Source organism: Siphateles boraxobius, unplaced genomic scaffold, assembly GCF_051911475.1.
Source record: "Siphateles boraxobius isolate OS27281-9 unplaced genomic scaffold, OSU_SipBor_1 26, whole genome shotgun sequence".
In the NCBI taxonomy this organism is placed as follows: Eukaryota; Metazoa; Chordata; class Actinopteri; order Cypriniformes; family Leuciscidae; genus Siphateles; species Siphateles boraxobius.
Genome location: NW_027508876.1, coordinates 3,677,389 through 3,691,137, shown reverse-complemented (window position 1 = coordinate 3,691,137; position 13,749 = coordinate 3,677,389). Strand labels below are relative to the sequence as shown.

Genomic DNA, 13,749 nt, shown 5'->3' with positions numbered 1-13,749 from the left:
AGAACAGGCGGCAACTTATTGGTCATACTACGCTTGCCTTCCAATGCTAAAGCCACACATCGGAGTACTTGGTCATGGCGCCAAGTAAACTGACCTTGGCTAAGAGCCACCTTACATCCTGTCAAAATGTGCCTTAATGTGGCAGGTGATGAACACAAAGGACAAGAGGGATCCTCTCCTACCCAGAGGTTTAGGTTCTGCGGTGATGGGAGAACATCATACGTTGAACTAATAAGGAAACTGATCCTACTCTCTTCCATTGACCAAAGGTCTTGCCAGCCGATTTTGCGTTGTTCCACACTCTCCCATCTCATCCACTCTCCCTGCTTGGCCTGGGAAATGGCCTTTATACATCTCATCCTCTCCTCCTGCTTTCGCACTTCGTTGACTACCAGCTTCCTACTTTGAGCTGGGCCTGCCTTGTGCCATTTAGGAGGAGCTAAACTGAGCCCAAAACCCCCTCTTCCATGCTGTACCTGTCCCACGATATCCCCAATTTGAAGGTCAGCCTTTGCCTCTACTACAGATTTCTTTGCTGACCACTTTCTACCAGTTTTTACCACAGGGGCTGCCTCCCTTACACATTTGTCGCGTGACTCTGTTAAAGTCAATTCCAGTCTGACCTTGGCACACTTAAACTCCTCGGTTAAAGCAGAGACTGGCAGCTGCAATACTCCTTTACTATAAAGTCCCACTCTGCTGAGGAAGCGTGGAACTCCCAACCATTTCCTGATGTATGAACTTATTAATGCTTCCAGCTTATCCACTGTTGTCAAAGAAACCTCGTACACAGTCAGTGGCCACAGCAACCTTGGCAGTAGACCAAATTGAAAGCACCAGAGTTTTAGTTTGCCTGGTAGAGCACAGCTGTTTATGCTCTTCAACCCTTCCACTGCTTGTCGTCTAACTTCTCCCACTCGAACTGTGTCCTTTAGATCCCCATCGTACCATCTCCCAAGACTCTTCACTGGCTTCTCAGAAACTGTTGGTATTGCCTCACCATTAATGAAGAATGTTTTATCTACTACCTTTCCTTTAACTATCGAGATGCTCCTTGATTTAGAGGGCTTAACCCTCTGAGGTCGGCTATCGCGCGGGCTTTTTTTCTTATCAGTGCAAAAGAAACGTTACGTCGGATGACGACGAATGGGGTTTCGCTTAAAACACCTATCGACTTCGAGTATTAAAAAACGAGCCAATGGCAAAGAAATGCCATGGGTCTGCAGAATTTGCATAGCGTAACTCCGCCCCACCTCGTGGGTATAAAAGGAGGAAGCCGGCAACATGCAGATATGTTTCTTCGCTGAGGAGCCAGGCGATGTCCGCGGTACAGCGGAAAGTGGCAGGCAGACGTAACGTCTCCGTTCCCTACTCAGGGAACGAGGGTTACATACGTAACCGAGACGTTCCCTTTCGTTGTCACTCCGAGTTACGTCGGATGACGACGAATAGGGGTTACCAGTCTAATCACGCCACCTTCTCGGCTGTCTTCCAGTGCCCTGCGTAAATCTGAGATCCTTGTCGTGAGACTGGCACGGACGAAGGACTCCTATTTAGCACAGGAATACCAAGGTACACTGCGGAGCATATCCCATAGCTTATCCCATAGGGGGGGGGGGGGGGGGGGGACTTGGAGAATACACATATGACCCAGAGGGATGCATATGGAGAACACTGGGGTGTCCAGCCGCAGGTGGAATATTTCAACCCCAGGGGTGGCAAGGTGGCTTGCCAAGGGAAAGACACATGCTCAGAGAGGCTTACAGTGGAAATACACATGTGAGGGTCGCTCAGAGGAGGGACCATGTACACGGGAATCACCTAGCCGACGCGCAGGCAATAGACACTGGCGCCGACGTCAGGAGTGCTGGAGGAACTCAGGGCTTTCGGAGAAGCTCACCTGAGGAGAAACCGCACGTATCCAGTCCTTGGAGTGGAATGGCGAGCAAGCGAAGACACCTGAGCGGGTCCAGTACTAGCTGGTTGAAGCGAGTACATGAGAGGACACTGGCTCCACTTGGAGATTGTAGAATCTGGCGAATGCGTTAAGTGTCGCCCAGCCTGCAGCTCTGCAGATGTCTGTTAGCGAGGCGCCATGCGCTAGAGACAAGAGGACGCCACACTCCCGGTGGAGTGGGCAGTCACACCAAGGGGGCACGGTCGACCTTGCTGCTGGTATGCCAAAGCAATGGCGTCCACTATCCAGTGAGACAACCTTTGCTTTGAGAGAGCCTTTCCCTTCAGCTTCCCACCATAACAGACAAAGAGCTGGTCTGGGGTCCTGAAACACTGCGTCCTGTCTACATAGGCGCGGAGAGCGCGTACTGGACAGAGCAGTGCCAAGGCTGGGTCTGCCTCCTCCAGGGGCAGCGCTTGTGGTTCACCACCTGGTCCCGGAAGGGAGTGGTAGGAACCTTGGGCACATATCCAGGCCGGGGTCTCAGGATCACGCGAGAGTAAGCCGGCCCGAATTCCAGGCACGCTTCGTCAACAGAGAATGCGTGCAGGTCCCCTACCCTCTTGATGGAGGCCAGTGCAACCAGGAGCGCTGTCTTCATAGACAGGAATTTAAGCTTGACTGATTGCAGGGGCTCAAATGGAGCACTTTTCAGGGCAGTTAGAACTACTGAGAGGTCCCAAGAGGGAACGAGAGGAGGGCGAGGCAGATTTAGTCTCCTCGCTCCTCTCAGGAACCCGATGACCAGGTCGTCCTTCCCCACCGACTTACCTTTGATGAGGTCATGGTGTGCGGCAATGGCGGCAACATAGACCTTCAGGGTGGAAGGAGACAGCCTTCGCTCCAACCCCTGTTGAAGGAAGGAAAGTACAACGCTGATCGAGCATCTCCGGGGGTCTTCTCGGTGAGAAGAGCACCAGCTGACGAAGAGGTTCCACTTCAATGCATAGACGTGTCTCGTGGACGACGCCCTAGCGGAAGTGATGGTAGCCACCATCGCTGGTGGTAGGGTACTCAAACCTGCCTCGTCCCATCCAGGAGCCACAGGTGGAGGTTCCAGAGATCGGGACGAGGGTGCCATAGGGTGCCCCGTCCCTGAGAAAGAAGGTTCTTCCTCAGAGGGATCGGCCAGGGAGGTGCTGTCGCAAGGAGTACTAGTCTCTACGGAGAACCAGGTCCGGGCGGGTCAATACGGCGCGACCAGAATGACCTGCTCCTCGTCCTCCCTGACCTTGCGCAAGTTCTGCGCAAGAAGGCTCACTGGGGGAAACGCATACTTGCGGAACATCCAGAAATGCGTTTGGCACACATCCAGAAATGCGTTTGGCCAGGAGCATCTTGAACGGCAGCCTGTGAAGGGAGCGGTTCAGATGCGTAGGTCCAGGATTGGCCGTAACCCACCAGACTTCTCCGGGACAATGAGGTAGGGGCTGTAAACCCGGACCTCATTTCAGCTGGAGGGACAGTCTCAATCGCACCCTTTGCCAGTAGGGTAGCAACCTCCGCTCTCATGATAGGGGCATAGCCAACGACCAAAGTGGAGCGGACTCCCCTGAAGCGGGGAGGAGACTGTGCGAACTGAATCGAAACCCGAGCCAATGGTTCGCGCGACCCAGCGGAACAGATAAGGAAGCTCTAGGCAGGCTCCCAACTGTGCCAGCGGCGTCAAGAACCACAGACGTCCCCCCGGTGGTGCAGCGAAGCGGAATGACCGGCCCAGACTTGGAGGGCACAGCGGCCCGGTGTGGGGGCAAGGTCAAAACCGCACCCTGACAGAGGAGGCCAGGGAAAGACCAGCGTTCCACGGGGGCCTGCTCTGTCAGGGGTTTGGCGACAGAGTGGGACGGGGCGGAGCGGTCCGTGGACGGCACGCCATGTCAACCGCCTCTGGGACAGAGGGGGACGAGGAGAGCATGGCTTCTGGGCGGCGCTCTGTGTCGTCCGAGAACTCTGTATGCTCAGAGACGAGAGAGTCAGCTCTTTCTGAATAAGGATTCTTCCCCAACCCTCCACCGGGGAAAGGAGTGGCCCTGCTACCAACTCCTGGAAAGAACTCCAAAAGAACCTGGAAAGAAGTCTCCTCTCTGAGCAGCCCATCTCAAAAGTGCCGCTTAACCCGGCGTTTAGCGGGGGGCGGGGCTGGAGAGGGCTGTGGCTGCCCCCCTACGGTCTTCCAGAGCCAGACCCGGGTGAACGGGCGGGGTTGGAACCGTGGGAGGGCGCCTTCGTCGGTGGGCAGACTGAGGGATCTGAGCGGACGGCGGGGCCGTCGGGCAGAATAACCTCAATCTGCTCACGGGTGGTTGAGAACTGTTGGGCAGAAGCACTCAACCGCACCGCCTAAGAGGCCGACCTGGGAGATGGGGGTGTCGAGCAGACGGGTCCGCCCGACATCGTGCACATCAGACCAGTCAGCCCCAGAATGGTGAACAACACCTGACTCCGAGAGCGTACGGCCACTTTCGTCGCTCGGAGAGCAAGGTCAGTGGCACCGCGCAGCTCACTGAAGAGCCTCGGGTCAGTCCCGCCCTCCTGCATGTCCATGAGCATCTGGGTCAGGTAGACCAGCAGAACGGTCATGGGATGCAGTGAGGCGGCTGCCTGTCCTGTGGCACTATAGGATTTCGCCACAGATTAGTGTAGACGAAAAGAACTACAGGCTTTGGACGGGTGCTTAGGATTGCGCCGGGAAGCACTCTGAGGACACAATAGCATGGCAACAGAGCGTTCAACCAGGGGGACCCCAGTGTACCCATGGGCAGCGGCACCTGATGGGAGGAAAGCCGGATGAGACCAACGAGCGGACCCGTGATCTCATCATGCACTCATGCGCTCATCATAGACTCGTGGAATCATCAGTTCGCTAGCGGGCACCGTCATTAAAGAGGGGGGCTGGGGTCGCGGACTCAGAGCCGGCGCCTTGTTCCAGACCAACACCCTCAGGTCACCCTGGCCACCAGCCGAAGATCGGGGGGTGGATGAGGGGACTCTCACTCTTGCGAGTTCACCGAGTCTCAACCTATATATGACGCGATGATCACGTTCCCAGCGAGAACATGAGTCACCCACGAGCGCTGTTCAAGCATGATCAAAGCCCAAACACACTAGACAGCGCTCGTGCCCATCAGAGTCCGATACCAGTCCGCTGCAACCAGAAATGCACGGGCGAGCCGTCTTTAAATAGACGTGCCGCGTGCAAGCTCTTTTATGAGAGGAGAAAAAAACTCTGCGATGTTGAAGCGCACAGGGAGACACACACACACTGGCAGATCACTGCACAGATCAGCAGGCAGTCAGGCACTTCCCGAGCGCCGGAAAGATCTCGACTTTTACCTAGATGATTACAGACTTCAACTAATAAAAGGGGGCACACTATTTGATCTCAGCTCGTTTTCTGTAAATATAACTATCTCTTATTCAATCATAAATCAACAGCAATTAATATTTCAAATATATAAAAAAAATATATATATATTATGTCTTCAATGCTTGAAGTTTGGGCGTCGTAACTTTGCAGATGTTGTTTGTGCTTTAACAGCAACATTTCAGAAAGTGAAATCCATTTAACCCCCTTTATTACTTCCCATCCTAAATGTTCTTTTCTCTTCCTATATACATATTCAGATTGTAGCCATGTTTTAACAGCGTGCATGATCATACATCCAAGAAAAAGCGTTTTCTAACCGTGTTTTACAGGTTTATGCGATCAGGGGAATTCGCATCCGTTTCAAAACATTTTAATTTTGCTCGTGGCTTGTCTATTTCCGATTTACGTCTTTCTCCCACCTTTTAAATGTATTTAAGTTTTCGAAAACAGATTTTTCTGGAGTCTCTGGCGTTATTACTATATCTAAAGTCTATAATTCCTATTGCCCTTATACCTCTATGGTCATATCTCAAAGCATGACCACACTTCAATACTCCCCTTTTTTCATGTAACCAAACGGTCTTACAATGACAAAGCACTGGTTTTGAACCCATGTAGTTCCTCCTTAATTCTCCGGTCCTTCTCCACATATATACACTGGGCATTCCTTTCGTTCGGAGCCACAACAACAGTAGCCGAATGCGGCGTTCCCGACTCCCCTATCCAAATGCTCGGCAGATGGTCGTCCACAGCATACAAGACCTACATCAGATCCGACACGTATGTTCTACTAAATGCTCAACAAGCCCTCTCAACCGACATTCGAGGTAAAATTTTTCGCTAGCTACTGGTGGTGGTTAACAATCCATACATCTATCATACGTCTGCTTTTCGCTGCTAATCTGTTTAGTTACACGCAGTCAATCATGGGTTTCTTTATTTCGTTCTTTACCATCAACTCATCCCATAATTGTTTAATGAAGAATAGCTTTGAAAATACCATAATAACAACGCTCCAAGGTTATTCGTATCCTTGCTTGCTATGTCTATCGTGACTTTCGTTTCTGATTGCTGCAATATTTTTAAGCCTATCACAGCTTCTGAAATTCTACGATTACTGCCATTTTATGACCAATCTTGGGCTATTTCATTAATGTTATCGAAGCTTTCGACTTGATTTCGTTCTCGACGCATGAATTCTGCCTATCGAGGCATAACTTGTGTGAGCTTTCACGATTGTAATCCAAATCCAAATAATTCATGGCCGATCAGGGCTTCGTTCATAAATGCATATCGTAGCTTTCCTGGTTGAATCATCTTAACGTTTTATCTCAGCCTATCGCGGCTCCTCGGAAAAGTCTCCCTGGCTTCAGCCTTTATCATAATAAATATAAGGTCAATCATGGACCTATTTTACGAATACTGGTATCGTTTCATGGCTAAACGTAGCCTATTACATTAATGCTATCAAAGCTTTCGACTAATCTCAGTTCTGATGCATGAACTCAGCCAATCGAGGCATCAGTCTATCTAGGCTTCACTATTAAACAAGCTTTCATGATTGTGCTCTAAGCCAAATATTTCATGGTCGATCGCGGCCTTTGTTCATAAACGCATATCGTAGCTTTCCTGATTGTAACCATCCAATGTCATATCTCTGCCTATCGTGGCTCCTCTGAAAAGTTCAGCTTTTTTTCATTATACATGTAAGGTCAATCACGGACCTATTTTACGATCACTGGTAATGTTTCATTGCTAAATGAAGCCTATTACATTAATGCTATCGAAGCCTTCGACTAATCTCAGTTCTGATGCATGAACTCGGCCATATCGAGGCATCGGCCTATCGAGGCATCGCTATCGAACAAGCTTTCATGATTGGAACCCTAATGACAAATATTTCATGGCCGATCGCGGCCTTTGTTCATAAATGTATGTCGTAGCTTTCCTGATTGCATTCATCTGATGTCATATCTCTGCCTATCGTGGCTCCTCTGAAAAGTCGCCCTGGCTTCAGCTTTTTATCATTATATATGTAAGGTCAATCATGGACCTATTTTAGGATCACTGGTAATGTTTCATTGCTAAACGAAGCCTATTACATTAATGATATCGAAGCCTTCGACTAATATCAGTTCTGATGCATGAATTCGGCCATATCGAGGCATCGGCCTATCGAGGCATCGGCCTATCGAGGCATCGCTATCGAACAAGCTTTCACGATTGGAACCCTAATGACAAATATTTCATCGCCGATCTCGGCCTCTGTTCATAAATGCATATCCTAGCTTTCCTGGTTGTAATCATCTTAATGTCATATCTCTGCCTATCATGGCTCCTCGGTAAAGTCTCCCTGGCTTCAGCCTTTATCATTATAAATATAAAGTCAATCATGGACCTATTTTTCGATTACTGGTATTGTTGCATGGCTAAACGTAGCCTATTACATTAATGCTATCGAAGCTTTCGACTAATCTCGATTCTGATGCATGAACTCAGCCTTTCGAGGCATCAGCCTACCGAGGCATCACTATTGAACAAGCTTTCATGATTGTACTCTAAGGCAATTTTTTTTTTCATGGCCGATCGCAGCCTTCGTTCATAAACTCAAATCGTAGCTTTCCCGATTGTAATCATCTCAATGTCTTATCTCTGCCTCTCGTGCCTCCTCGGAAAAGTCGACCTGTCAACTGCCCTCATCATTTATAAATACTGTATATGGTCAATCACGGACCTATTTTACAATCACTGTGATCGTTTCTTGGCTATATGTAGCCTATTACAATTATGCTATCGAGCTTTCAACTAATCTCGGTTCCGATACATGAACTCAGCCTACCGAGACTTCACAATTGACCGAGCTTTCATGACCGTACGCTAAAGCCAAATATTTTGCGCATATCGTAGCTTCCCTGATAGCAGTTATGCCAATGTGTCATCTCTGCCTTTTGTGGCTCCTCGGGAAGTCGCCTGGCGACAGCCTCATTATTTATAAATGTAAGGTCATTACGGACCTATTTTTTTTAAAGAAAGACGAGGGCTGGTGCATATGCTATTTAACTTTGCTTTTATTTATTTTCTCCCTATATTCATACCCAGGATGTATGCATCTTAAAATCTCAGCCGATCGAGGCTTCATTTAAAATCTCCATCTCAAGTTTTGGGGGCAGACGTGGCTTCTGTTCATATTCCTCTAGATAAGAAGCTCAGCTCACATAGTGACATTCCCAATTTCGATCTTTTAAAGCTTCCAATCAATTATCTTCATCTCAGTTTATCTCGTAAGTTTAATCTTTCACATACAGTACCTCACCTTAAGATAAGCAATAAGAAGTTGTCTAATTGTCTTCCCTATTTTATTAATTCTTCTGCATGCCTTTCAGAATCCTCATAGGTATGAATGGAATTCATCAGTAAATTCTTCGCTAGCTACTGGTGGCGGTGGTTAATGATTCATATCATATGTTCGTTTTTCGCTGCTCTTTTAAGTTACATCTCGGCTTGCCAGATTTATTTCGTTTTTCACTATTAACTCAGCCCTTAGCTGATTATTATAGATTAGCTTTGATGGGAAATACTATATAATGCTCAAAGTTATTCATATCCCTGTTTGCTATGTCTATCGTGATGGTCATTCACGATAGCTGCAATATGGCTAAGCCTATCGCGGCTTCCGAAAGTCTACATTCACTGGCATTTAAGGCTATCGTGGTCTTTTCAATAATGCTTATCACATTAATCTCGGTTCTGACGCATGAACTAAGCCTATCGAGGCATCAGCATGAACTTAGCCTATCGAGGTGTCAGCCTATCGAGGCGTCAGCCTATCGAGGCGTCAGCCTATCGAGGCGTCAGCCTATCGAGGCTTCAGCCTATCGAGGCACCAGCCTATCGAGGCACCAGCTTATCGAGGCACCAGCCTATCGAGGCACCAGCCTATCGAGGCATCAGCCTATCGAGGCACCAGCCTATCGAGGCATCAGCCTATCGAGGCACAAGCCAATCGAGGCACCAGCCTATCGAGGTATCAGCCTATCGAGGTATCAGCCCATCGAGGTATCAGCCTATCGAGGCATCAGCCTATCGAGGCATTAGCCAATCGTGGCTTATTTCATAAACATATATTACATTTAATCTCGGTTCTGACGTATGGACTAAGCCTATCGAGGCATCAGCCTATCGAGGGATTAGCCTACCGTGGCCTTAGACAATCATGTCTTATTTCATAAACGCATATTACATTTAATCTCGGTTCTGTCGCATGAACTAAGCCTATCGAGGCATCAGCCTATCGAGGCATCAGACTACCGAGGCTTAATGTACAGTTTTAATGATTACTTTAAAGCCTACTATCATGGGCAGCCGAGGCTTTCGTATGTATGTATCTTAACAACTCAGCCTATCAAGGCTTCGTTAAAATTCCCATTTAAAGTTTTGCGGCCAGACGCGGCTTCGTCCACGTTTAAAAATAAGCTCTGCCCATATAGAGTGACATTCCTACTCTCGATCTTGCTGAAGTCTCTTATAAGTTATCTTATCTCAGAACATATCGTAGTTTTAATCTTTTATGCTTAGTACCTGACTTTAAGATAAGCAATTAAAAGTCGTCTTATTGTCTTCCCTATTTATAAATCCTACTATATGCTTTCAGAATCCTCATAGGTATGTATGGAATTCGTCACATTTTCCTCACTTTTTGGGGGTAGGCTCCGCCCCTGCCTCTAACATCAGGCAGGACCTATAAGCTAACCTTCAGACCCTGACGGAGGACGAGGCCTACGCCAAAGAACTCAGAGACGGAGCTTGTCGAGCATCTACCTTTATTTTTGTCTGTAAACTCCTTTCACAAAATAAATTATTTTTTCGAGAATCCTTCTGAGTCTTTATGGTAGAAATGAAAGCGTAAGCGTAAGTTCTACCAGAAAGACTCCATTGCACGTCACTAATTTATAATTCCACACTACCAATCACAGCTCGACATTGAATATAAAAGACTGATCCTACCGTTCCATGTTGTTGCCCGCAGGTGTCGTAGCAAAGTTTTCCCCCATCCTCCCCACCACCACCAGAATGGCTCCCGTCCACTCGTCGGGGGGTAGACTCCGCCCCTGCCTCTAACATCAGGCAGGACCTATAAGCTAACCTTCAGACCCTGACGGAGGACGAGGCCTACGCCAAAGAACTCAGTGACGGAGCTTGTCGAGCATATACCTTTATTTTTTTCTGTAAACTCCTTTCACAAAATAAATTCTTTTTTCGAGAATCCTTCTGAGTCTTTATGGTAGAAATAATACTATCTAATAACCCTGGAAAATGTACCAGAAGTGCTGGTAATTTCATTTCGCGGAGCAACGGATCCAGCTGATGTAGTAAGTCATTTATTCTTAAGTGCTTTGTTCTAATCGCGATATTGAATAGTGTCTGACTGTAAACGGCAAAAAGACTGTTTAAATATGAATTGCGTGTCTGTGTGTAGGCTAAATGATGGATGAACGGCACAGGCGCGCGCGCGCTTTGTTTACTACAGTTATACAGCGCGGGTCTGTGCCGTTCATTCACTCTCGCACCTACATTAGTAAACGTTATGTTTACATGAACACATCCAAACTATATTGCTATAGCCTATTAAAATGAGTAAAAATACTGAAAAAACTGAAATATGTTGAAATAAAATGTCTGTATAAGCAACAAACTGCAAATTCACATGTATATGCTAATATATCATACACAATATGCTACAAATATTGTAACAAAGACTAAATATGAATGTTTAGACAAGATTTTGTGATTAGTTTTGGATAGATTATAAAGTTTTGACTGTAAAAAAAGACTACTGTCACATTAAATAGGTACGGTTTTGTTCACCAATTTCTGCTTATAGTTAAATATACTGTAGTATGATGTTTTGTCAAAAATAAAGTAGGTGTATTGAATTATCAACTAAGATGTTATTATAGTGTTTGTTCCAATATTCAAACTAATGAATCCTTACCTTTTTTAATACGTATGATAAAATGTATACTTTTTACAAAGAAATACACTTGAAATATTGTTAAAATTGTTGTTGTAATTGTAACCTATTTGTAATTGGTCACAATTTCTAATTGTAAAATATGTATATATAGATAATTTCTTTTGTCCTTGCATTCTTTGGGACCCAGTGACACAGCTGTGTGAAAGGCTAATTAATATGTAGCTCATTATGTATGTGGCACATTATCCGGCCTTTGTCTTCTCAGGTATGAACACACCTCCACGCATATTGCCTTTCCAAACAAAAGGTGTCTTATAAAATTTAAATCAATGTATTGTTTTGTGTAAATGATTAGACAGGATGATTTTCAGATCAGTTTGAAGCAAAAATTCTAGGCAACAACACCCATTAGTCAAAAGTCTTGTGGACACATATTTAGTATGTGTTTTGTGGCCTTATTTCAGACACTTTAAGTTTTAGTTTTTTTCAATAACCACGCATAAACATTATTCTCTAAAAAATCTACAAACATGTACATACATGTTGCTCACATATTATGGTAGCCCCATTTGCGCTATATAGAGTGAATTTACACCTTTGCCATTAACATGTTTATAAATAACTGAAAAAAGCACAAATGTCAGAGCATGTCAGAACACCTCAAGGACCCCAAAAACCCCTTAGACCTCAGAGGGTTAAATTGCATTCGTGCCCATTCAATATTATCTGTTAACTTCCCCAATAACCGATTAGTGCAGGCTACTGTTGTAGTCATGGTTGTCATGTCATCAATGTATGCTCTGATTGGTGGTAGTCGCATCCGAGAAGCCAAGCGCTCTCCTCCTACTACCCATCTTGATGCCCTAATGATTACTTCCATTGCCATGGTAAAAGCCAGTGGAGAAATGGTGCATCCTGCCATTATTCCAACCTCTAAGCATTGCCATGTGGTGCTGAATTTTGGAGTTGAGAAACTAAATTGCAAATCTCCAAAATAGGCTTTCACTAAATTTGTTATAATAATAATGGTAATGCTTTTTTAGCAAACACTGCTAATTATGAAATGATTGTGTTGAGCCTTTTCTCTATACCGAATGGCCTGTCTCTCACCTTTGCTGCCTTTCAAACCTTACCCGAAGTACAGAAAATATGGATAGATTCACTGACGTATTGTTGAAGCTTGTCCACAGGAGACAGAAGCAGAGAAACATTTTTCATTCCAAAAGTTCCATGTTTTTCAGTCGCTGATATTTTCAGACACAGCAGCAAATATTGCTATGGATTCCTTTTCCCATTTGGAGCTCTGCAGGGCGTGAGGGAGTGAAAGAGTGAAGCTACCCCAGGACATCTCAAAATCTCAGCAAGGTGCCTTAGCTTTTAAAGACATCACAACACTGTTTCCTCTTTTTGACAGGCACATCTTGTCAATCTCTGTATGGGAGATGGAAATGAACATACACAAAATTGAGGGAACAAAATAATAAACACAGTTTTTCACACTATCACTGTTTATTTCCCTTGCCCAACAATGTCCAAAAGTGTACAGACACACATGTAGAATTTGTTATTTGTCATCCTTGATATGTTTGGAATCAAATTGTTGACGCCTTTGTCGTGTTGATGCTAATGTGCTTGCTAATGTTTCTTAAACACACACGATATAATACTATTTTCACACTTTTAGCGATAAAATATTCGGTAACACTTTACAATAAGGTTTCAGTTGATAACATTAGTTAATTAACAGTGAAAAATACTTATACAACATTTTTTAAGGTAATCTTAACGTAGCTGCAACGGGATCTCATGAAAATACGTGTGTATTTTTACGTAAAGTGTAGTTCTACCACACGTACATTTACTTACGTTTTATACATTCAGACACGTATAATACTGACGTATTTACAGCACTAAAACGTAAAATATTTACGCATTGACAGCACAAAAACGTGAATTATTTACGTATGAACTCTACCGATGTACAAATTTGTACCCATTCCTTTTGTCTTATCAATTAGTTACGTTTTCAGTCGCATTTATCAAATGCAGTTTACTCATTTAAGAAATAATAACATCATTTCACTCTATCCGTGTCTTCTGCTGCAAACTCGTTTCGGAGGATTAGCCTAACGTTACATGGTGTTAAACAAGACTTCCCTTTAAAACCTTAAAAATACCTTCTTTAACCGGTTAACCATTTTGTAATATAGTTTAATTACCGTGAGACACAAAACGCGTTTTCTCCTATAGAGCCATAATACACCAAAAAACAACATAAATTCACAAAATACATCAATTTTATTAGCTTGATATAATCCAAATCTTTAGAATCCATAACGCTACGTTTGCAAGAAACAGATCCAAATTAAGCCCTTTATTCTCTTATTATTTATTATCTTCATTCTCAGCAGCAACCGCAAACGTCAAATCCCGCGCTCGTGATGAATTCAA

The 13,749-nt window shown here is 45.2% G+C and overlaps 1 long non-coding RNA gene across 1 annotated transcript; it reads left to right on the top strand.

Annotated features, from left to right (window-relative positions):
* The first annotated feature begins 5,964 nt into the window (after positions 1-5,964).
* Positions 5,965-10,411, top strand: LOC143751442 (uncharacterized). Its single transcript, XR_013207217.1, has 3 exons — positions 5,965-6,151; positions 9,976-10,152; positions 10,351-10,411. It is a non-coding gene; the product is annotated as an uncharacterized LOC143751442 (long non-coding RNA).
* Positions 10,412-13,749: the final 3,338 nt, after the last annotated feature.